The following is a 25,430-nucleotide window of genomic DNA, read 5'->3' as shown; positions in this document are numbered from 1 at the left end:
AGGGAAAGCCTGTGGCAAGCTCGCAATCTTTGTGTGCACTGTTGCGCGCGCTTCCAGACCTCTGCCTTCCCCGGCTCCCGAGCCTCCACCCGAGAGTCCAGATTCCCCCCACAAGAGCGTGGGTCCCCAGGGGCTCGCCGGGAACTGGGGTTCAGTGCAGTCAGAACTGGGGTTCAGTGCAGTCAGGAGCTTCTGACTCCCTTCTGCTAGGGAAAGCCTGTGGCAACCTCCGCAGCCTTTGTGCACACTGGCACGCGCGCCTCCAGACTCCTGCCCGCCGGGGCTCCCCCGGGTCTCCCCCGGGTCTCCGAGTCTCCGGGTGCCTTTCTCTCTAGCTGACAGTCCAGACTCCCCCTGTATGAGCCGGGGTCCACGGGGTTTCGCCCAGAACTGGGGTTCAGTGCCGTCGGGCCTTCCTTTCCCCTCCCGCCAGAGAAAGTCAGCCAGGCTCTCAGCCGCCCTTCCTCTCTGCGCGCACAAAGACCCTTTGCATACCTCCAATTCTCTGTGAGCTTTTCTCTTTCCTTCTAGTTGTAGAATTTTCACTCAGCCAGCTTTCCTGTGGTTCTGGATGGTGTCAGTTCTGTCTTTTATTTATTTATTTATTTTTATTTTTATTTTTTTAAATATATTTTATTGATTTTTTACAGAGAGGAAGAGAGAGGGATAGAGAGTTAGAAACATCGATGAGAGAGAGACATCGATCAGCTGCCTCCTGCACGCCCCCTACTGGGGATGTGCCCGCAACCCAGGTACATGCCCTTGACCGGAATCGAACCCGGGACCCTTCAGTCCGCAGGCCGATGCTCTATCCACTGAGCCAAACCGGTTAGGGCCCGTTCTGTCTTTTAGATGTAGTTTTGAAATTGTTGTGCGAGGCAGTAGTTTAGGTGCTTACCTATGCCGCCATCTTGGTTTCTTCTCTGAGGGGGAACCTTTGCAGCTGAGATATCCCTCCAGAATCTCAGCTGCCACCCGGGGGAGCAGGGCCAGCCCTTTTTGCCTCTCCATCCTACCTACCACTCTCAATGTGGCTTGTTCTATGAATTCTTGGATATAAGACTTCTCTTCAGCTAGTCTTCAGATTGATTGCTCACTATATTTTAGTTGTAATTTCAGTTTGATCCTGGGAGGAGGTGAGTGTAACATCTACCTACTCTGCCACCATCTTATCAAGAATCAGAAAACAGAACTTTTTTTTTTTAATTAATTAATTAATTTTTTTATTCACCTAATATTTATTTATTTTTTTTATTTTATTTTATTTTAAATAAATCTTTTTTTTATTTTTTTTTATTTTTTTATTTTTTATTTTTTTCAAATTTTTATTAAGGTATTATATGTGTACATATCTTATCATTGCCCCCGACCCCCACCCCACTCCCATATATGCCCTCACCCCCCAATGTTTTGCATCCGTTGGTTACTCTTATATACATGCATATAAGTCCTTCAGTTGATCTCTTATTTCCCCCACCTCTCCCTAACCTTACCACTGTAATTTGACAGTCTGTTTGATGCTTTACTGCCTCTGTAACTATCTTTTTGTTCATCAGTTTATAATGTTTTTCATTATCCCCAAATGAGTGGGATCATGTGGTATTTTTCTTTCATTGACTGGCTTATTTCACTTAGCATAATGTTCTCTAATTCCATCCAAGTGCCTACAAATGGTAGTAATTCCTTCTTTTTTACGGCAGCATAGTATTCCATTGTGTAGATGTACCATAGTTTTCTGATCCAGTCATCTGCTGATGGGCATTTAGGCTGTTTCCAAATCTTAGCTATTGTAAATTGTGCTGCTATGAACATAGGGGTGCATATATCCTTTCTGATTGGTGTTTCTGGTTTCTTAGGATATATTCCTAGGAGTGGGATTACTGGGTCAAATGGGAGTTCCATTTTCAGTTTTTTGAGGAAACTCCATACTGTTCTCCACAGTGGCTGCACCAGTCTGCATTCCCACCAGCAGTGCACGAGGGTTCCTTTTTCTCCGCATCCTCGCCAACACTTGTCGTTTGTTGATTTGTTGATGATAGCCATTCTGACAGGTGTGAGATGGTATCGCATTGTTGTTTTGATTTGCATCTCTCGGATAATTAGTGACTTTGAGCATGTTTTCATGTGTCTCTTGGCCTTCCTTCTGTCTTCTTTCGAAAAGCTTCTATTTAGGTCCGTTGCCCATTTTTTTATTGGATCATTTATCTTCCTTTTATTAAGTTGTATAAGCTGCCTGTAGATGTTGGAAATTAAACCTTTATCAGTGATACCATTTGCAAATATGTTCTCCCATACAGTGGGGTTTCTTGTTGTTTTGTTGATGGTTTCTTTTGCTGTGCAAAAGCTTTTTATTTTGATGTAGTCCCATTTGTTTATTTTCTGTTTGGCTTCCATTACCCTAGGGGCAGTATCACTGAAAAAGTTCTTTTGGCATATGTCTGAGATTTTGCTGCCTGTGGATTCCTCTAGTATTTTTATGGTTTCCCGTCTTATATTTAAGTCCTGTACCCATTTTGAGTTTATTTTTGTGTATGGTGTAAGTTGGTGATCTAGTTTCATTTTTTTGCATGTATCTGTCCAATTTTCCCAACACCATTTATTAAAGAGACTGTCTTGACTCCATTGTATGCTCATGCCTCCTTTGTCAAATATTAAATGCGCATATTGGTTTGGGTCGATATCTGGATTCTCTATTCTGTTCCATTGATCTATATGTCTGTTCTTGTGCCAGTACCAGGCTGTTTTGATGACAGTGGCTTTGTAATACAGCTTGAAATCTGGTATTGAGATCCCTCCTACTTTATTCTTCTTTCTCAGGATTGCTGTGGCTATTCGGGGTCTTTTTTTATTCCAGATGAATTTTTGGAGAGTTCTTTCTAGGTCTGTGAAATACGCCGTTGGTATTTTAATGGGGAGTGCATTGAATCTATAGATTGCTTTGGGTAGTATGGACATTTTAATGATGTTGATTCTACCAATCCATGAACATGGTATGTTCTTCCATCTGTTTACATCTTCCTCTATCTCTTTTTTCAGTGTCCTGTAGTTTTCCGCATATAGGTCTTTTACCTCCTTGGTTAGGTTTATTCCTAAGTATCTTAATTTTTTTGGTGCGATGGAAAATGGGATTGCTTTTTTAGTCTCTCTTTCTGTAAGATCATTGTTGGTGTATAGAAATGCCATAGATTTCTTGGTGTTAATTTTGTATCCTGCTACATTGCCGAATTCATTTATTAAGTCTGTTAGTTTTTTGATGGAGTCTTTCGGGTTTTTTATGTACAATATCATGTCATCTGCAAATAAGGACAGCTTTACTTCTTCTTTTCCAATTTGGATGCCTTTTATTTCTTCTTCTTGTCTAATTGCAGTGGCTAATACTTCCAGTACTATGTCAAACAGGAGTGGTGAGAGTGGGCATCCCTGTCTTGTTCCTGTTCTTAGGGGAAATGGTTTTAGTTTTTGCCCATTGAGTATGATGTTAGCTGTGGGTTTATCATATATAGCTTTTATGATGTTGAGGTATGATCCTTCTATTCCCACCTTGTTGAGAGTTTTTATCAAGAAAGGGTGTTGGATTTTGTCAAATGCTTTTTCTGCATCAATTGATATGACTATGTGATTTTTATCTCTCAATTTGTTTATGTGATGTATCACATTTATTGATTTGCGGATATTGAACCATCCTTGCATTCCTGGGATAAATCCTACTTGGTCATGGTGTATGATCTTTCTGATGTACTGCTGGATCCTATTTGCTAGAATTTTATTGAGGATTTTGGCATCTACATTCATGAGGGATATTGGCCTGTAATTCTCCTTCATTGTGTTGTCTTTATCTGGTTTTTGTATTAGGGTGATGCTGGCTTCATAGAAGGAGCTGGGAAGTGTTCCTTCCTCTTGAATTTTTTGGAATAGTCTGAGGAGGATAGGTTTTAGTTCTTCCTTGAATGTTTGGTAGAACTCTCCTGTGAAGCCGTCTGGCCCCGGGCTTTTGTTTGCCGGAAGCTCTTTGATGACTGCTTCAATTTCTTCCATAGTTACTGGCATGTTGAGCTGTTTAGATTCTTCCTGATTGAGTTTTGGAAGGTTATATTTTTCTAGGAATATGTCCATTTCCTCCAGGTTGTCCAGTTTGTTGGAATAGAGTTGTTCGTAGTATTTTTTAACAATCCTTTGTATTTCGGCGGGATCTGTTGTTATTTCACCTCTTTCATTTCTGATCTTGTTTATTTGGGTCCTCTCCCTTTGCTTCTTGGTGAGCCTGGCTAGAGGTTCATCAATCTTGTTTATCCTTTCAAAGAACCAGCTCTTGGTTTTGTTGATCTTTTGTATTGTTTCTTTGGTCTCTATGTCGTTTATCTGTGCTCTGATCTTTATTATTTCCTTCCTTCTGCTTACACTGGGCTTTTCTTGTTGCTCTTTTTCTAACTCTTTGAGTTGTTGGGTTAGGTAATTTATTACCCCTGTTTCTTGTTTTTTGCAGTAGGCTTGTAGAGCTATGAACTTCCCTCTCAAGACTGCTTTCGCTGTGTCCCATAGATTTTGGATTGTAGTGTTTTCATTGTCATTTGTTGTCATGATGTTTTTTATTTCTTCTTTGATCTCTCTGGTTACCCAGTCATGGTTTAATAGCATGCTGTTTAGTCTCCATGTGTTTGATTTCTTTGGGTTGTTTTTATTGTAGTTGATTTCCAGTTTTATGCCACTGTGGTCTGAGAAGATGCTTGATATGATTTCTATCTTCTTGAATTTGAAGAGACTTTGCCTATGTCCCAACATATGGTCTATCTTTGAAAATGACCCATGTGCGCTTGAGAAGAATGTATATTCTGTGGCTTTGGGGTGAAATGTTCTGAAGATGTCAATTAATTCCATCTGGTCTAGTGAGTCATTTAGGATTGATGTTTCTTTGCTGATGTTTTGTTTAGAGGATTTGTCCAATGGTGATAGTGGGGTATTAAAGTCTCCTACTATGATTGTATTGCTGTCAATGTCTCCCTTAATATCCTCCAGGAGTTTTTTTATGTATTTGGGTGCTCCTGTATTGGGTGCATATATGTTTACCAGAGTTATTTCTTCTTGTTGGATTGCTCCCTTTAGTATTATGAAATGGCCTTCCTTATCTCTTGTTATGTCCTTCAGTTTGAGATCTAATTTGTCAGAAATAAGTATTGCTACCCCAGCTTTTTTTTCAGTTCCATTTGCCTGGAAAACCTTTTTCCATCCCTTCACCCTCAGTCTGTGTGCGTCTTTTTTTCTGAGGTGGGTTTCTTGTAGACAGCAGATATATGGGTCGTGTTTTCTTATCCAATCTGTTACCCTATGTCTTTTGATTGGGGCATTTAATCCATTTACATTTAAAGTTATTATTGATAGGTACTTATTTGTTGCCATTTTTATTCTTTACCCCTGTGTTACTTCTTCGCTTCCTGTTTCTTTCTTTCTTTTTTTTTTTTTTTTTTACAGTAGACCCTTTAGCATTTCTTGCATTGCTGGTTTGGTGGTAATAAATTCCCTTAGTCCTTTTTTGTCTGTGAAGCTCCTGATTTCACCTTCAATTTTGATTGACAGCCTTGCTGGGTACAGTATTCTTGGATTCAGCCCCTTCCTTTGCATGACTTTGTATATTTCATTCCATTCCCTTCTGGCCTGATGAGTTTCTGTTGAGAAATCAGTTGCTAGTCTGATGGGGGTTCCTTTGTATGTAACTTTCTGTCTCTCTCTTGCTGCTTTTAAGATTCTTACTTTGTCGTTGGTGTTTGCCAATTTAATTATAATGTGCCTTGGCGTCGGTCTTTTGGGGTTCATTTTGCTTGGGACTCTGTGAGCTTCTTGGATTTGTGTGGGTTTTTTCTTCCCTATATCTGGGAAATTTTCTGTCATTATTTCTTCAAAGAGGTTTTCTATTCCTTGCTCAGCTTCCTTTCCTTCTGGAACCCCTATTATGCGGATGTTGTTTTGTTTCGTGTTGTCCCAAAGTTCCCTTAGACTCTCCTCCTGCCTTTTAATTTTTTTTTCTAGAAGTTGCTTTTCTTGGGTATTTTTTTCCATCTTGTCTTCTAGCTCACTAATGCGGTCCTCTGCTTCTTCTAGTCTACTCTTGATGCTTTCTATTGAGTTCTTTACAGCAGCGATGTCATTTTTCATTTCTTCTTGGTTCTTCTTCATTTCCTCTTGGTTCTTGCTCATATTGTCGAATTTGTCTTCCATTCTTTTCAGCCACCTTATGACCATTTCTCTGAATTCTTTTTCTGGAAGGTTGCTTGCCTCCATTTTGTTTACTTCCTTTTCTGGTGATGCCTGCTTTTCTTTCATATGCGGGCTGCTTCTTTGTCTCCCCATGGTCTCTCTTCTCTGGGTGTCTGGTTATGTAGTTCTCTCTCTCCTGGGTTGATTTAAAGGCACAAAATACAGCACTACCAGGTACAACTCACAAGGCACTGAACAGGAATGTATTCACAATATTAATAACCTCCAATAAAGGTGACCACCAGAGAAAGGCAAATTAGGTGATAGGAGAGAAAGAAGAAGAGGAAAAAAGAAAGAAAGAAAGAAAAAAAGAAAAAAGGAGTGTGAAAATGAAATTGGGAAAAGGGAAAGTAAAGAGAAAAAAAAAAAGTAAGAGAGACAAGAAAGTGACTAAGAGAGAAAGGGGAACAGACTATATATATTGGGGATAAAACTCCAATAGAACAATCACTAATCCCAGCAAATGCCAGCAACAAGTGCCTGGGGATTAATACAAACTACAACACCAACTAATATGGATTGAGGCAAGGGAAAGCTGAAGCACAAAACAAACAAAAAAATAAACAAAAGAAGAATAAGCAAAACAATCTCACAAAAACAGCATAAAAATTGGATATAATCTACATTCAAGCAAACAACAACAAAAGGACAGAGAGAAGGACAAGTTTATGGATAGCTCAGACAGCGAAGGGAGAGGTGTATGTGGACTTGGAGCAGGGGATTAGAGATTAGATATGTAAGTAGGGTGAAATTTTAACAAGGGGTAAACAGAAAGAATAGGGAAAATCTAAAGCAGTAAAAGGGTAAGACAAACAGGACACTGAAAAGGGGGAGGTTGGGAAGAGAGTGATGGCCTAAAGGTAGAGTTGAGATAGAGTAAAACGATGCTAAAGGAAAGATAAAAAATAGAATGTAGAACCCTAATCCCAAAATAAAATGAAGAGAAAATAAAATGACACTTAAAAAAAAAAAAAAAGATAAAATAGCAGTAGTAATAATACGGATTGAAAATAAAAATGTAATCATTAAAAAGGTAAAATCAAGTGATGAAAAAAAGAAAAAAAAGTTTCTTGATTAAAAGATGCAAAAAATGAAAATAAAAAAAAATAAAAAAATAAAAAAATAAAAGGTAAAAATAAAATGTGAAGTAGTGAAGGTCATTCACTTCCTCTGTTTTTCTGTTTGGCACGCCTGTTTCTCAGTCCAGACAGTATTGCAGTTCCCTGCGATCCACTGCTCTTCGGTGTTGTAAGCCAGTCCTGATTTTAAGCAGGCGGTGTGTCTTAATTTCTCGTATTCCTTTATTTTTGATTACGCAAGAGTCAATTTGTGATTCAGCCCCTGGGTGGCAGTGTTTCTGGATTGACTTCCGGGTCTATCTATGGCCTCTCTAGGCAGTGTTAGAGCCTTCTTTCCCTGTGGCACTGCCACCGGCCTGTGGGCGTGGTCTGCCTCAGAGCTGACTCTCTGATGGTCACTCCCCGCTCCGATCCCCAGGTTCCAGAAAAACAACTTTCCCCTGCAGTCTCCCAGGGTGTCCCCAACTGGGTGATCCTATGTATTGGGCTTAGTAATCAGAAGCAAGGATTTGAAGAGGAAAAAGCCCAAGTGTGCGAACTCCAGGACTGCGAGTAAACCCAGGCACAAAGGGAGCGCACGGGCTGCGCGTAAGTCTGGACAGCCTGAAATTCTTAGGGTGTCCCTGCACTTCAGATCAAAATGGGTTGCTTTTTAGAGTGCCCTTCTCTTAGCAGCTCTGAGGACCCCTTTCCACAATCACAGATCACGCCAGCCCCTACAGCCACGGACTTTTCTAGGCACAGACTTCCCTGGTCCTCCAGCTCCCGCAAAACGCGCGTTCCTCTCTCCCGCCGGGACCAGAGACCTCACCTTATCCCAGGCGAAATCTCACCTTTCCGTGGTGGAGTGTAGAGCTCCTCTGAACCCTTGTGCTTGCGCCAGTTGGGGAGCGTTGTTCTGGGGCTCGCAGCTGTTCCTGGGGTGCCGCAGTTGTGGATTCTCAGGCTTCAGATAAGCTCCACTTTCCGGATCAAGATGGCGCAGACTCCGCGTCCAAGCCCGCAGCTCCGGGAGGGGACCCAGCCGCAGTTGGTGCTGCCAGGTCAGGGGAACCCCGTTCAGCAGTCCCCCACCTCCTTCTGGAATTCAGCTGTCTCCCAACCAGCCAACAAACACTCCTTGTGCGTCCCTCAGCTGTTCTTTCTTTCTGCTCCGGGACAAGGCTCGGAACACGTCTGTCTATTCCGCCGCCATTATTCCCTCCCTAAATAAATCTTTATTCAGATTATTACAATTATTTCTCCTTTTTCCCCCCATAGCTCCCCTCCACCCATTTCCCACCCCACCTTCTGCCCTTACCTCCCCCCCACTGTCCTCATCCATAGGTGTATGATTTTTGTCCATTCTCTTCATGAACCCCCCATACCCCTTTCCCCCTGAGAATTATCAGTCCACTCCCTTTCTATGCCCCTGATTCTATTATATTCACCAGATTATTCTGTTCCTCAGGTTTTTAATTCACTTGATTTTTAGGTTCGCTTGTTGATAGATATGTATTTGTTGTTCATAATTTTTCTCTTTACTTTTTTCTTCTTCCTCTTCTTTAAGAATACCTTTCAGCATTTCATATAATACTGGTTTGGTGGTGATGAACTCCTTCAGCTTTTTCTTATCTGTGAAGCTCTTTATCTGCCCTTCAATTCTGAATGATAGCTTTGCTGGGTAGAGTAATCTTGGTTGTAGGTTCTTGCTATTCATCACATTGAAAATTTCTTGCCACTCCCGTCTGGCCTGCATAGTTTCTGTTGAGAAGTCAGCTGACAGTCGTATGGGTGCTCCCTTGTAGGTAATCAACTGCTTTTCTCTTGCTGCTTTTAATATTCTCTCTTTGTCTTTTGCTCTTGGCATTTTAATTATGATGTGTCTTGGTGTGGTCCTCTTTGGATTCCTTTTGTTTGGGGTTCTGTGGGCTTCCTGGACTTGTAAGTCTATTTCTTTCACCAGGTGGGGGAAGTTTTCGGTCATTATTTCTTCCAATAGGTTTTCAGTATCTTGCTCTCTCTCTTCTTCTGGCACCCCCATAATTCTGATGTTGGTACGCTTGAAGTTGTCCCAGAGTCTTCTTACATTATCTTCAACTTTTTGGATTTTTTTTTTTTTGCTTTTTTCTTTTTCAGTTGAGTGTTTTTTGCTTCTTTGTATTTCAATTCTTTGACTTGATTCTTGTGTTCCTCTATTCTGTTTCTGGGTCTCTGTATAATATTTTTTATTTCAGTCAGTGTATGTTTAATTTCTAGTTGGTCCTTTTTCATATCTTCGAGGGTCTCGTTATATTTATCGGCCTTTTCTAGGATATTCTTAAAAAGTCTTATAACCGTGGTTTTGAATTCTATATCCAGTCGTTTGTTTTCCTCCATTTCTTTCGTTTGTGATCTGATTCTTTGACCCCGCATTTTCATTGATTCCCTGAGTTGGTAAGGTAGATATTTGTGCTAGGTTTCCAATATGGCCCAGTGGGTCTGCTTCCCCAGTTAACCTGAGGTGGACACTCTTGGTGCACCCTTTTGTGGACTGTGTGTACAGCCTTGTTGTAATTAAGTCTTTATTGTTGTTGGTATCACTGGGAAGAATTGACCTCCGGGCCAGTTGGCTGTAAGGATCAGCTGTGTCTATGCTGGGAGAAGTTCGGTGCTGGAGACAGCCTTATAGGATTAGACTTGCCAAATTGCAATAGGCTCTGTGCTCAGCTTGGATGGGGTGGAGTCTCAGTCTTGGCTTCCTGTCAGCCTTGCCCTTGCGCGCATGTGCGCTTTCAGTCCTCCGCCTTCCCCAGCTGGAGTCTCCGCCCGAGAGTCCAGACTCCCCCCACAAGAGCGTGGGTCCCCAGGGGCTCGCCTGGAACTGGGGTTCACTGCAGTCAGAACTGGGGCTCAGTGCAGTCAGAATCCTCTGACTCCCTTCCACTAGGGAAAGCCTGTGGCAACTTCCGCAGCCTTTGTGCGCACTGGCACGCGCGCGCGTGCTCACTTTCAGTCCTCCACCTTCCCCGGCTCCCGAGTCTCCGCCCGAGAGTCCAGACTCCCCCCACAAGAGCGTGGGTCCCCAGGGGCTCGCCTGGAACTGGGGTTCACTGCAGTCAGAACTGGGACTCAGTGCAGTCAGGATCCTCTGACTCCCTTCCACTAGGGAAAGCCTGTGGCAACCTCCGCAGCCTTTGTGCGCACTGGCCCGCGCGCGCCTTCAGACTTCTGCCTTTCCCAGCTCGAGTCTCCGCCCGAGAGTCCAGACTCCCCCCGTAAGAGCGTGGGTCCCCAGGGGTTCGCCTGTAACTGGGGTTCAGTGCAGTCAGAACTGGGGTTCAGTGCGGTCGGAGGCTTCCTTCCCCCTTCCGCCAGAGAAAGTCAGCCAGGCTCTCAGCCGCCTTTCCTCTCTGCGCGCACAAAGCCCCTTTGCCGTACCTCCAATTCTCTGTGAGCTTTTCTTTTTCCTTCTAGTTGTAGAATTTTCACTCAGCCAGCTTTCCTGTGGTTCTGGATGGTGTCCGTTCTGTCTTTTAGTTGTAGTTTTGAAATTGTTGTGCGAGGCAGCAGTTTAGGTGTTTACCTATGCCGCCATCTTGGTTTCTCCTCAGAAAACAGAACTTTGATGTCATGCTCTGTTGAGCTACAGGAAATTCAGGGACATCTGTGTTGTTACTAGTTTTCTTTGGAATATATTATCTTTACTTTAAAAATGTTAACTATTCTTGGAAAGTAAACCTGAATTTTGGTGAAGATCTTTTTTCCCCCCATTAAAATGTATGATTAATTGTATTTAATGTAATTTTATATTTACAACTGTGACTTTTATTGATTTATATTTGAAATAGTTTGGTGGCCCTAACCGGTTTGGCTCAGTGGGTAGAGCGTTGGCCTGTGGACTGAAGGCTCCCAGGTTCGATTCCGGTAAAGGGCACGTTCCTTGGTTGCGGGCACATCCCCAGTAGGGGGTGTGCAGGAGGCAGCTGATCCATGCTTCTCTCTCATCGATGTTTCTAACTTTCTATCCCTCTCCCTTCCTCTCTGTAAAAAATCAATAAAATATATATAAAAAAAGAGGAATAGCTTGGTGGATGCAAGACGTTTTTAATCATTAAAGGATAGCTCATTGTTTATTGAATGGACTCTCAATTCTACTCACACCTGGGTAATTGGAGGCCTTCATCTCAATAGTAGGCCCCACAATTTTTATTGGTTGGGAATATTCTTAGAAGTGAAATCAAATGACCTATAGCTGCTCTTATTTCTAAATCTCATCTAAAATTTCTTTTAGTGCACAGTAAATATTAATGGAGAGTCCAAATGTTCTAATTCAGAAGAGCTGAATTCAACACAAAATCTGATGTCATGACAGCAATCTCTTTCATGGAACTTTAGAGCAAGTCAGGGCAGGAGCAGAAGAAGGGAGGATTGGAATGTTAAAGAAAAATAACACTTAATTGAATCACACAGTTAGAAAATTGTAAGGAAAAATGCTTATTGAACTTTCCCCATCATTAGAAAGAAAAATAAATAATGAAAATTGACAATAAAGACATAAAGAACCAATTTTCAATTTCATTTTGTCTTTCTGAATGATGGCTCTTTGGTCTTTTGTGAAGGATAAATTACATTTAAATGAGTTATCTTTTGGGTAATAATTTTGCATACCTTTACAATGCATTTTACTTATTTGTGGGGGGCGGTGGGGTAGAAAGATGAATTCCGAAGAAGTTGAGAGGACAATAATTTCAGGAGGTAATGGATGAACTTGGTCTGGAAGATTAATCAGGGCAGTTGCAAGAGATTGCCAAATGCATGACGGGAGTGGGACTAAATATCTGATTGTAATTAAAACTTTAGGTTTCTAATGGCTGCATGAAAGATATTTTAATAAACGTGAAATGCACTTTCTAAATGGCATGCTAACTTTTAATGACTTGGGTGTTTTGTTTGATTAGTAACCTGGACTGTTAAATTAAAGCCAACTGCAAGTGCATGATAAAATATTGATGGTTTCAGGCAAATGAATTGGGGTAGTTATGCTTGATAGATTTTTTTGTATCATTAAGGATTTTAACTGGTGGAAAATATATATTGCTGGTGCTTAAAGATAGTTAAAGAGGATCTTTCTGTTTATATGACCTCGTTTTAATTTTACAGTATTAATAAGGGGGAAATCTGAATTATTCACAGATGGTTGGTCAAGAGAGGTCACTTAATTAAAAAAGTGTTATTTTAATTATACCTGTTTCACATTCCTGGAGGAGGAAATTAAATATTTTGAAGCATTTGATTATTTCTGTTTCACAGAGTATCTGAACTTTTGCTGACTCTTGTGAAGGCCTGAGATTGTTGTGTGTGAACCTTTTACTTCCCCTTATTAGGGAGTTTTGTTTTAAGAACCAGGATTTAAAAATTAAATTTTCACTGATAGTTTTAGAAATAATACAGGAAGAAGACATATACATAGCATATAATATATTATAATATAATACAATGCAATATAATATAATAATGAAAGAAGAAAACATATAATTATATATATCATTTTCTTGTACATGCATGACAATTTCTAGAAGCAAATATAAGAAAATATGAGGCACAGTTATTCCTAGGAGTCAAGCTGGGGAGTCAAAAGAAAGGAAAATTTTATTTCTTCTTTTTTGGGAAATAGAATATGTTTTGCAACGAGAATGCCTTAATTTTATTTAAAAATTTCCTTTGAAATCCAGATTTATTTTTTAATAACTCAACTGTTCCTTTTCACACATGTCTCCCCATAACAGAATATTCTTGATTCTGTCAGATATGGTTAATTTTAAGGAGTTTTAAAAATTTAAGTCAAGTAAATTCCTTCCCTTCATTCTATCCCTCCCTCCCTCCATCCTCAAATACTCAGTATTTAGTCTCTCTTACTGGTTTTTGTGGCCTAAATAAAAGTAACTCTTTGAGGAAGAGACCTCAACAGCATTTTCAAGATAGCTGTCCATCTGATGGGACTTAGCTGTGTGAAGAAAGAAAAAGGTGAGACTGAGAGATGGAGTGATTTTGCAGAGGATCTTAGGACAATGATTTGGGGTGGCCTAGGCTCTGTGTGTCTAGAGCAGGGGTGGGCAAACTTTTTGACTCGAGGGCCACAATGGGTTCTTAAACTGGACCGGAGGGCCGGAACAGAAGCATGGATGGAGTGTTTGTGTGAACTAATATAAATTCAAAGTAAACATCATTACATAAAAGGGTACGGTCTTTTTTTTTTTTTAATTTCAATAGTTTTATTCATTTCAAACATTTTAACAAGAAGAATGTAAACACTAATTATTATAATTTGAAACTTCAAAAAATGGAGGAATCATAGCACAATAACATACCTTATATTGAAGATGGCAAAGGCAAAATAAAATTGCCTAACAAAGGAAAGGTACAAAAGCCTTTCAAATTAAACTTAAATATAATAAAATAATTTAAAACTAAAACAAATAGAAAAGAACAAAATGTGTAAACAGTAAATTAAACATTTTCTTTAGTGCAACTTCCAAATTACACCTGGGACGTAGATGTAGATGGCAATGTAGACTGGGTTGAAAGGTTTTTGGTCTTTAAAACATCAACTTCAGTGGGAACAGTGTTGTTGGTCTCCTTTTTAGCTAATGCTCTGATACTGTGCTCTCCAGGGGCATGTCTCCTTACATCACCACGATAACGTGTCTACGCATTCCCAGGGTGATGTGGGGGGGGGGGGGGGGACGCGTCCGCGGGCATTACAAGGAGCCTCTGGAAGATTGAGAGGTTATTCCTTCTACTGAATGGGAGGATATAAATCCGCCCACTCAGAAGAAGGAGCTGTGGCCGTGTTTCCCCACGTTGCCATGTTAACACTGCTGCTGGTGAAGGAGCGGAGGGGAGAGCAAGAGAACCCTCTGCTCTTTCGGCTCCGTAGGCCGGATAGAACAGCCGAATGGGCCGGATCTGGCCCGGGGCCGTAGTTTGCCCACGGCTGGTCTAGATGTTCCCTCACATAAAAGGGAAACAGTTCATGAGAGTCTTGCGAAGTGCCGGAAGGACATCTCGAGGAGAAGTGATGGAAAGGCCTCTGTACAAAGGAAAGGGCCAGCCCTTCCTCAGGCATGACCGTGGGGAGCTTTAGGAACATAGGCTGTTTGAAGTTGAAAAGACACAGGGAGATTCTTGTACAGTATTCACACACACACACACACACACACACACACACACACACACACACACTTCTTTCCTGTTGCTTGCTCTTCAAATGACTGAACTTCAAGGGAATGAAGGATATAAAATTAATTCAAGCTCTGCCACTTACTGTTTTGCCCTGAGTTTCTAGTTTCTATACCTTTCTAAGCCTCTTGAATATGAAATGAAGATATTGATTCTATGTCAGAGTTGTTCAGACAAATAAACTAATCTTCAACTACTATATTATAATGTAGTAATTTAAAAGAGCTAATTCTAAGGAATTATAGTTGTTTGGATTTATTTTTGAGATAGCGAATTTTTATATTAATAAATAGTAGTAGTAACAGTAATAATAGCTATAATTCATTGAGTACTTACTGTGCTAAATATGTTTACATACATTATCTCAATTGGTTTCTTCTGCAACCCTGTGGAGTAAGCTAAGTTTTACAGATTAAGAAACTGAGGCTCAGAGAAGTTAAACAACTTGTTAGCAAATGACAGAGGCAGAGATTAGAACTCAAAGTTTTAGTTAGTATATAATTTGGCTGCTGTAACAGATACCCAAATAAAATAGCTTAAACAAAATAAGTTTATTCCTCCGTCATGCAGTCTGGAAGTGTACATGTGTTTACAAATCATTAGGGTCATAGGCTTATTCTATCTTGTTATTTTGCTGTCTTCAGCATGCAGCTTCATTTCATTTAAGATGGTTGTTCCTGTTGCCAGCATCCCACCCACATTCTAGGTAGCCAGAGGGGGGGAAAAAGCCAGTGTAAGGCAAACTCGTTCTCTTTAAGGGAACAAACCTGAAATTCCCCACATCACTTCTACTCTCATCTCATTGGCTAGAACTAGGTCACATGGCCACCCAACTGGAAGGGAACCTGGGAAAAGTGGTCTTACTATATTATGGGTAGTCATGTGTCTCACTAAAGTATTTCCTCTCCCCTCCCCCGGAAGGAAAAGGGGAGAATGGATTTTGAAAGAGTAGCAGTATCTTCCTTATCTATTTTGTAAGATTGCCAAAGTTATGCGTTAATGAGATTCATTTTGCCAAAATACATCAATATTAGGGAAAACTTTCATTTATTTATTATTTAAAAATATTTTTATTGATTTTGGAGAGGAAAGGAGAGAGATAGAAACATCAATGATGAGAGAAAAACACTGATTGGCTGCCTCCTGCATGCCCCTCAATGGGGATTGAGCTTACAACCTGGGCATGCCCTGACTGGAAATTGAACTGTGATTTCTGGTTCATAGGTTGATGCTCAACCACTGAGCCGTGATAGTTGGACAAGGGAAAACTTTTAAATAAGTGAAGCCATCCAATCACAGAAAGAGGAGTGAACTATTTCCATTAGAGGCTATTTAAATAGACACTGATAGAAAATACTGCTGTGCACTGTATTGAGTGTTCTGAACATGTATAACACTATGTTCATGGATTGGAAGAATTAATATTGTTAAAATGACCATATTACCCAAAGCAATCAACAGATTCAATGCAATTCCTATCAAAAGACAATGTCATTCTTTGCAGTGCTAGAACAAATAAGCCTAAAATTTATATGGGGCCACAGAAGACCCCAAACAATCAAAGCTATCTTGAGAAAGAAGAACAAAGTTGGAGATATCACAATACCAAATACCAAACTATACTGCAAAGCTCTAATAATTAAAGCAGCACACTGGCAGAAAAACAGGCACATCACTGGAACAGAATAGAGAGCCCAGAAATAAACCCTTGCATATATGGCCAACTAATTTATGACAAAGGAGGTAATAATATACAATGGAGTAACCACAGTCTCTTCAACAGTGGTGTTGGGAAAACTGGACGTATTCATGTAAAAAAATGAAACTGGACCACTCTCTTATAGATACATAAAAATAAATGCAAAATACATTAAAGACTTTAATGTAAGGCCTGAAACCATAAAATTCCTAGAAGAAAACAGGAAAACATAGGAAGTAAATGATTTGACATAAGTCTGAATAATATCTTTATATTTTTATTACTTTAAAAATTTTTTATTGAATTTATTGGGGTGATACTGGTTAATAAGATTATATAGATATACAATTCTATAATACATCATCTGTATATTGTATTGTGTGTTTACCACCCCTAGTCAAGTCTCCTTCCATCACCATTAATTTCTCCTTTACCTTCTTCTACCTGCCTCCCTTCCCCTCTGACAGCTGTCAGTCTATTCTTGTTATCTATGAGTCTGTTACTATTTTGTTTGTTTTGTTCAGAGTCCTCGAATAAGTGAAACCATATCTTTTCAGATATGTCTCATAAAGCAAGGGAAACAAATGAAAAAGCTTCTGCACAGTGAAGAAAACCTTTAACAAAACAAAAAGGAAACCTACCTGAATGAGAGAATGTATTTGCAAAAGATATATCCATTAAGGGGTTGATATTCCAAATGTATAAGAAACTCATACAACTCAATAACAAAAAATAAATCCAATAGAAAAATGGGCTGAATACATGAAAAGACATTTCTCCAAAGAAGACTTACAGATGGCCAACAGATATATGAAAACATGCTTAATATCACAAATCACCAGGGAAATGCAAATCAAAACTACAATGAGGTCCTAGCCAGTTTGGCTCAGTGGATAGAGTGCTGGCCTGTGAACCAAAGGGCCCCAGATTTGATTCTGGACAAGGGCATGTACCTTGGTTGTAGGCACCTCCCCAGCCCGGGCCCTGGTGGGAGCTCATGCAGGAGGCAACCAATCAATGTGTCTCTCTCACATTGATATTTCTCTCTGTCTTTCTCTCTCTCTTCCACTCTTTAAAATCAATGGAAAAATATCCTCGGGTGACAATAAAAAAAAACAAAACAACAAAAAAAGAGAAAAACAACAACAACAAATTACAATGAGATCCCACCCATACCATTCAGAATGGCTATTTTAAAAAACAAATAACATGTGTTGGTGAGGATACGGAGAACAGGAAACCCTTGTGCACACTTAGGACTGCAAACTACTGTAGCCCCTATGGAAAATAGTATGAAAATTCCTCACAAAACTAAAAATAGATATAGTATAAGACCTAGCAATTCCGCTTCTGGTTATTTATCCAAAGAACACTAAACAAGAACATGAAATCAAGTAGATATACTAGTATGCACACCCTATGTTCACTGCAGTATTATTTAAATAGCCAAGATAGAGAAGTAGTCTAGATGCCCACAAATAGATGAAAGAAGATGTGATATATATGTATCATAGCCTATATAATAAAAGGCTAATATGCAAATCAACCAAACAACAGAACGACTGGTTGCTATGACGCACACTGAACACCAGGGGGCAGACGCTCAATGCAGGAGCTACCCCTTGGTGGTCAGTGTGCACCCACAGGGGGAATGACGCTCAGCCAGAAGCCCTGAGCCAGGCTCACAGCTTGTGAGCACGTCTAAGCATAACCCAGGAGCTGCTTAACCCAGGAGCTTAACCCAGATGCTTAACCCAGGAGCTGCCCCCTGGTGGTCAATGTCCTCCCACAGGGGGAGTGCTCCTTAGCCAGAAGCTGGGCTCATGGCTGGTGAGTGCAGTGGCGGTGGTGGGACCCTCTCCTGCCTCCATGACAGCGTTAAGGAACAGTGAGCTGAGCAGTAAGGAGCCATGAGGAGGCAGGCGGTAAGGAGCGAGGGGTCCCGGACATCCCCCGAGGGCTCCCGGACTGTGAGAGGGTGCAGGCCAGCCTGAGGGACCCCCCCCCCCCCCAGTGCATGAATTTCGTACACTGGACCTCTAGAATATATATATATATATATATATATATATATATATATATATATATATATATGACAAAATTTTGCCATTTGTAACAACAGGTGGTTGCAGAGGGTATTATGTTAACTAGAGGCCTGGTACATGAATTCGTGCATGGGTGGGGTTGGGCTGGCCTGCCCTGATGGGGGCCGATTGTGGTAGGCTGGTGCAGGGGGGAGGGGCTGCGGGTGGTTGGACAGCTGGCCCAGCCCTCAATTGGGATGGGGTACCACCAATCAGGGGTGGGGCTGGCTGGGGGGAGGGCCCACGGGAGGTTGGGGGGTGCTGATCGGAGACCAGATCGGGCCAGTTGGCCCCTGCAGTGCGTGTCATAGCGACCAGTCATTCCGCCATTCCTGTTGCTGGGCTTATATATATATAAATGATATGTCACGCAGAGAAAGACAAATACCATATGGTTTTGCTTATATGTGGAATCTGAAAAAAATCAAACAAATGAACAGGTAAAACCAATTAAGAAAATACATAGAAACAGAGACCAAAGGGATGGTTACCAGAGGGAGGGGTGAAAAGGGGAAGGGGAATGTAGTCAATAAGATTGTGATAAGTTTGTACTGTGACAGATGATATTGTATGCCTGAAACTAATACAACCAATTTAATATTATATACCAAATATACTTAAATTAAAAAAATTAAAAAAATAAATGTGAAAAAATAAACTTGTATATTATACAAGTGTTGGACAGCCTTATGTTTCTTCTAATTCTAAAATTCTGTAGTTCCATTATAATTGCTTAGTGACTATATCAGATATGTTGACTCTACAAAAGTACCCATGTATTAAACCATGAACAAGTTGGACTCTCTATCATGCAGAATATTTTTTTTATAGATTTAGATGTATATTTGATATTTCTAAAGTTATATATCTCAGGCTGAGCTTATCGCCCTCTCTTCATCTTAAACCATATTAACTTCCTTTTTTTCTAAGCATGTTGCCGCTACTCTTTTACCTCCTCACTTAAAATTTTGACCTATTTCTCCCTTTTTACTCCATTATCTCAACTTTTCTCAACATTGTATAGATTTTTCCCCTTCAACAGATTCTTCAATTTTTCATTCCTCCTCCCATTCCTTATGCTATCCCCATAGGTCCAACTCTCACCTCATCTCTAGACTGCCTCAGTGGCTTCCTAAGGACTCTGCCAGTCTCTAGCCTGTATTCTTTTCAGTCTGGCCTTCACATGGCTGACACACTGGTGCATATTTCATGGCTTTTAACATGCTTCTAATGCTAAAAAACCCATGGGTGCTCCATCTGGTGTAGTCTTACCTACTTTAAATAAGCCTCTGCCCTGACTTTGGTCAAGGCCCTTCTTCCCTTTGTTCCACCCAGTTTTACCAACTTACTTCCCTTCACTGCCAACACGTATCTTCTTCTGTGTTCAGACATTTGTAATCTCTGTTTTGTCCTTATTCATTTGAGTTCTCTCTCTTGCTCTCCTCTCCCACTCCCTTTTTCCCCTTGCTCTTTCTTTCATCACCAAGTAATTTCTGTGTGCCTACTGTGTGCTAGACTTTGGAGATAGAACTGTACAACAAACTAAGACGTAATTCCTGCTCCCATAGAGCCTACAATCTAGGTTAAAATTCCCTGTGTCTGTTATATTTATTTATGCCTCTGTATCTTAGTTTGTTTCATCAGGCTGAAAGCTCCCCTTTTTCCTTCTCCCCATCTAAATTGTGTTCTTATCTGAGGCCTAACTCAAGTTTTACTTCTCCTTCAGGCACATTCTCTGAATGCTTCAATGCACTCCTGTTCCTAAACACCGTTAATACAGTCACCACTGCATACTCTAGTTTCTGATTATTCTTTCTCCTGGTACAGCAATGGTGCTATATTCTTGAGAGCAGGAAATATGTCTTATTCATATCCATATTCCTACCCATATTCACATCCACATCCATATCCATATCCATATCCATATCCATATCCATATCCATATGTAGCTGTATGTAGACCTCTGTTTCTTTCTCTGCTTGTATAAAACACTTGGCACAGAGATCTTTCAAAATTCTCTTATTTATCAGAGTAGAGTTGTTTAAATTCAAGCTCCTGGACTTCTCCAGATTTATATCTTTTCAGAGCCAGGTGTAATCTTGTGTATTCTCACATTGCAAACAATCTTTTAAATGTTCACTAATGATACCTCTAGCACCTACGGCCATTTTTTTTCCCCACATGGTAACAAAATTCTGAGTGCTCATGGGTAAGAGCTTGAGATTTAAAGTGAGACAGACCTGGGGTCAAATCCCTGACTAGCTAGCTCTGTGAGCTCCTCAGTCATACTAACTCCACAATCTATCCTAATCGCATTACCTAGCTCTGTGGTCTTGCTCTGTCACACTAACTAATTATATGGTCTTGAGAAACTTTCTTCATGTCTTAGGATCTCATCTATAAAGTGAGGATAAAGTTGTTATAATCATGGTGAAATGAGATAACATATAGAAAGAAATTTGCACAATACCTGGCATATGGTAAACTGAGAAGGTAATAATAAATAGGCTAACGGTACTCACTTACTAAATGACTGTCTCCCAAACTCTGGTGTCATGGCATTTAACATTCAAATTTGGGCCCTAGCAAAAGACAAGTTGCTATAGGCCACAAGTCTCTTGGAATGCTGTGAATGCTAAATGCGTGAGTGTCCGAAGTTTAGGGAGCTTTGTGATCCCCAGCTTCCGGCACGCGCTGGATCTTTAGAGAGGCTCAGCATATGATTTACTGATTCATGGTGGGGATGGTTAGGTAGGGAGAGTTAGAGTGGGGATAGAGTAGGGCTCATGAAGGGACAGCTCAGGGCTTTTTAAAAAAAATATGTTTTTATTGATTTTAGAGAGATGAAAGGAGAGGGAGAGAGAGGTTGAAACATCAACGATGAGAGAGAATTATTGATCAGCTGCCTCCTGCATGGCTCCCACGGGGGACTGAGCCTGCAACCGGGTCCTGTGCCCTGATTGGGAATCAAACTGTGACCTTCTGGTTCATGGGTCAATGCTCAACCACTGAGCCACACCAGATAGACTGCCCAGGGCTTTTTTAACCACCTGCATCTAAATCCAAGTTCATTCTGGACCGGAGCACAGCTGGAGCTGTTCTGTGAGGAAGCAGCTCATGGCCTTGTCTGAAGATTTTATGAATGGGAGTGAGAAATGGAGGAGAGCCAAAGATAGCAGCTGGGCTATTCTCTCGGACCATGCCAAAAAAAAAAAAAAAAAAAAAAAATTATGGAATAGGATTTGAGTTTGTCTGGCATACTGCAAAAAGAGTAAATGTTCTCCAGTGATATTCCCACCCCCACTTCCATTCCCGTGGGCTTTGGAAATGCCATGTGAAGATAACAAAATTCTGTGGGCAGAGACACAGAACGTCCCCCACTCCCCAGAGGCTTGTAGCCTGGACAGGGCAGGGCATGAGGCAATTACAGAGAGAATACAGGTGTGTGCATGTGGCTCAGGGTCACAGGAAACCAGACTCTCCTGAGAGCTAGTTATAGGACTGCTGCATATGCCACAGACCCCTGGAAGGAGGCTGTGTGTGGTCACACAGACGCATAGTCCTGAGTATCACATTAGCTAGTCATCCAAGGGGAGGCCTGGAGGGAGCGCAGCTCGGGCTGGGTACAGCTGAAACGATGCCATCTGGGGAAGAGAAAGGAGAGATCTGGAATTAGGGGGGCTGCCGTGCAGTGAGGCCAGTTTATTTGTAAACCACCAGCACGGAGTTAGGGACGTTTGTTCTGCGTGATTATCTCTTGCCTTTGGATAATTTTGGGTCCCCTGAATACTTAGAGAATGGATTTGTGTTATAAAGTCTCCTAAACCCTCATGTCCAGGTTCCCTATTCGTTCCTTGCTCATCTATTCCGACACCCTTTCCCTGACCCTCTGTCACTTTCTTCCTGGCTAATGGCTGGCCCCATCCCATGCGGAGCCATAGACCAGCAAAGGGGAGTCCGCGCAGAGGAGGCTGGGCGTGGCGCGCTCAGCGCGGCCTGAGTGGGTGTCCGCAGCGCTCCGCCTCCCCCCGCAGGCTGTCTTTTCACAGCATTGCACACCAACACCTTCGAAGCGGAAAAGAAATCCCACCCTTCCTTTGAGGCTTCTTTTGTAACGTTGCTTTCCTCTGGCTGGTTGGATTAGTTAAAATTTCATCAGCTTCACTTAAAAATGTCCCTATTGTCATATCACGACAAGAGAGGCTCTCTCTTGAAGATGTTTCCTGCCCTCAAGAAATAAGAAAGAAAACAATCTGATCTGGCTCTTCCTCTGGAAACTTAATTTCTCTTGCAAACGTGAGCCAGTCAGATGATGTATTTTAAAATACACGCACACACATATACACACATATGTTTTTTGTGTTTGTTCAGTGGTCTTGTTAAAAGAAAAAAAAAATAAGTCTTCCTACTGTTCCCATGTTCCGTGTTCTTTAGGGCATGAGAGGCAGGTTTACAGATCCTAGCAAAAACATGCTGGAAAGGAACTCAAAACAGTAGCAGCCAGGATGGCATTATGAGACTAGACCAGTAGGGGGCAATGTGACACAATCTAACAGAGGTTGACAGTCTAATAAAACATCAGAAACAAGGGTATTTGAGACAACAAAAGCAAAAATTGTGCTAAGAGCTGTAAATCTTGTATGCTAAATTCCTGTGTAAGAGACAGTGGTGGTTGTATCATAATTAAACATGCTACTAAAGCATAAATCCCGTGTTGAACTTCCTCTTAGTGGCCTCATTTCCTAAGGAGTGAACCAGAGGCCGGCCGCCCATTAGCAATGGGAAAGATTTCTGGTGTACTCAGGACAGACTCATCCTTTGTGTACTGGCAACAACAAAGTAAAAGTAAATCACCATCGTCACTGCCACAAAGTGTTCCCTACCCATCTTACTGAACATGTTTGTGCTAAAGGATGGGATTTGATGGTTGACTCCAGTATCTTCCAACCATGCTGGGCAGCGGGTGGAGAAGGAAGACAATTTATAGGCATCGCATTCGTTTCTCAGGGCCACCAAAACAAAGTGCCACAAGTGGAGTGGCTTTAAACAATAGAAATGTATTCTCTCAGTTCAGGAGGCTTGAAGTCTGAAATGACGGTGTTAGCAGGGCCACGCTCCCTCTAAGGCCAAAGGGGAAGAACACTTCCTTGGCTTGTCCCAGCTTCTGGTGGTGGCCATCTATGCCTGGTGTTCCTTAGCTTGTGGCATCATGACTTCCATCTCTGCCTTCATCTTCACATGGCATTCTTGTTGTATCTCTGTCTTCACATGGCTGTCTTCTTATAAGGACACCAGCTGTATCTGATTTGTGGCCCACCCTACTCCAATACACCTACAGGAGCCCTATTTCCAAATAAGGTCACATTGTGAGGAACTGAGGGTTCGGGTGCAGGACTCAGGAGAATATTTATTGGTTTTTTATAAAAGGATATAACTCAGACAGAGCCAGAAGACACGCATAGGACAAAGTACATGGGAAGGGGCGCAGAGCTTCTGTGCTTTCCCAGCCTGCCCTTCTCCTAGCAACTCCACGGGTTCACACAACTGAGGTGTGTAGTAAGGGGCTTGCATCTCCTGCCTTCAGTGAGGTTGCAGTCGCATCTGCTCTTGGTCATAGAGTGAGCTGTGGCCCTGTGGGACAGCCTGTAGTTCTGGGGTTTAAGTTAAATTTTAGTGGTGGTGAGGACCTTATTAGCAGTAAATTCGTTTGACTCTCATACCAAAGACATGTTCTCCAGAATCTTCATAATCAGTAATCAAAATGATACTTGATTTTTATGTCTGAATCCTATGTCTTTAAGTAATTCTAAAATCCAATAGGAAAATGGACAGTATTATTGATAGTCCCTTCAAACTTCAGTAATAGAGAAAAATTCTAAACAACCATAATGTCCGTTAAATAAATTGTGGTACTCCCATTCAGTAGAACATCATGTGGCCATTACAAAGAGTGAGATAATCTTATACAAAGACATAGGAAAGTGTCCACAATATAATGCCAAGGGGAGAAAAGGGCAACCTTTGGAAGAGCTTACATAATAAGAGCTCATGTTTGCTTAGAAAAGTTTGTATGTAAAAAAAAAGTTTGTATATTCCCTGACAAAATGTTTGGGGAAATGCATACTGATCTGTTATCAGTGGTTACTTTCAAGGACTGGTATGGTGGGGAGTTTGTACTTCTACAATATGTTCTGTTTGGTTAGAAGGTTTTTTTTTTTTTTTTTTTTTACAATGAGCAGGAGTTACTTTTTAAAGTAAAAGTTACGATTTTTCTGTTACTGGTGAGATTAGATACTCTAATTATCAGAAATTCAACATTTAAGCAATGTTTTTATTGATTTTTGAGAGAGGAAGGGAGAGGGAGAGAAACATCAGTGATGAAAGAGAAACATTGATTGGCTGCCTCCTGCACACCCCCTACTGGGGATCAAGCCCACAACCCAGGCATGTGCCCTGACTCGGAATCGAACTGGTGACCTCTTGTTTCATGGATTGACTCTCGATCACTGAGCCACATTTGCTGGGCAGAAATTTAACATTTTTCTCTGACTACAAAGATAGTGAGAGCCTTGGAGGTGATCAAAATTCATGGCCCTCAGATTAGAAAATTATGCTTGGCCATATTTACCTTGGATATTATTTTTGAGTTGGTATATAATTTCTCAGTTTAATTATCTGAACTCTAGTCTTTTCTGTTTCTCTCTTTTTTTTTCTGATAGTAAAAACAATGTGCACTGATTGTATATAATTTGGAAAATGTAGATAAAACACAAAGAAGCAGTGAGATAAATAGTTTTCAGCCCATTATCTAGAGACAAATATTTTAAACATTTTTGTTGTTCATTTCCAGATATTTTTCTATGCATATTTGTACATGGCTGATACTGTGTTATAAGTTTAGATTTGTAACCTCTAACCTTTTATTTAATGTTATATTGTAAGCTCTCCCCCATTGTGGGGCAGGAAAAATAATTTTCCTTCTAGCCTTCTAAGCTCTTCTGGATGGTCTAATAATCAAATTGACATGAGACAGATTAGCATGAGAAAATGACCAAATTTATTACGTATGTACATGTGGGAATTCCATAAGAAAATGGGACCTGAGGACAAACTAAGAAG

Source organism: Plecotus auritus, assembly GCF_963455305.1.
Source record: "Plecotus auritus genome assembly, chromosome: 1".
Lineage (NCBI taxonomy): Eukaryota > Metazoa > Chordata > Mammalia > Chiroptera > Vespertilionidae > Plecotus > Plecotus auritus.
This window is presented reverse-complemented; position numbering follows the sequence as displayed.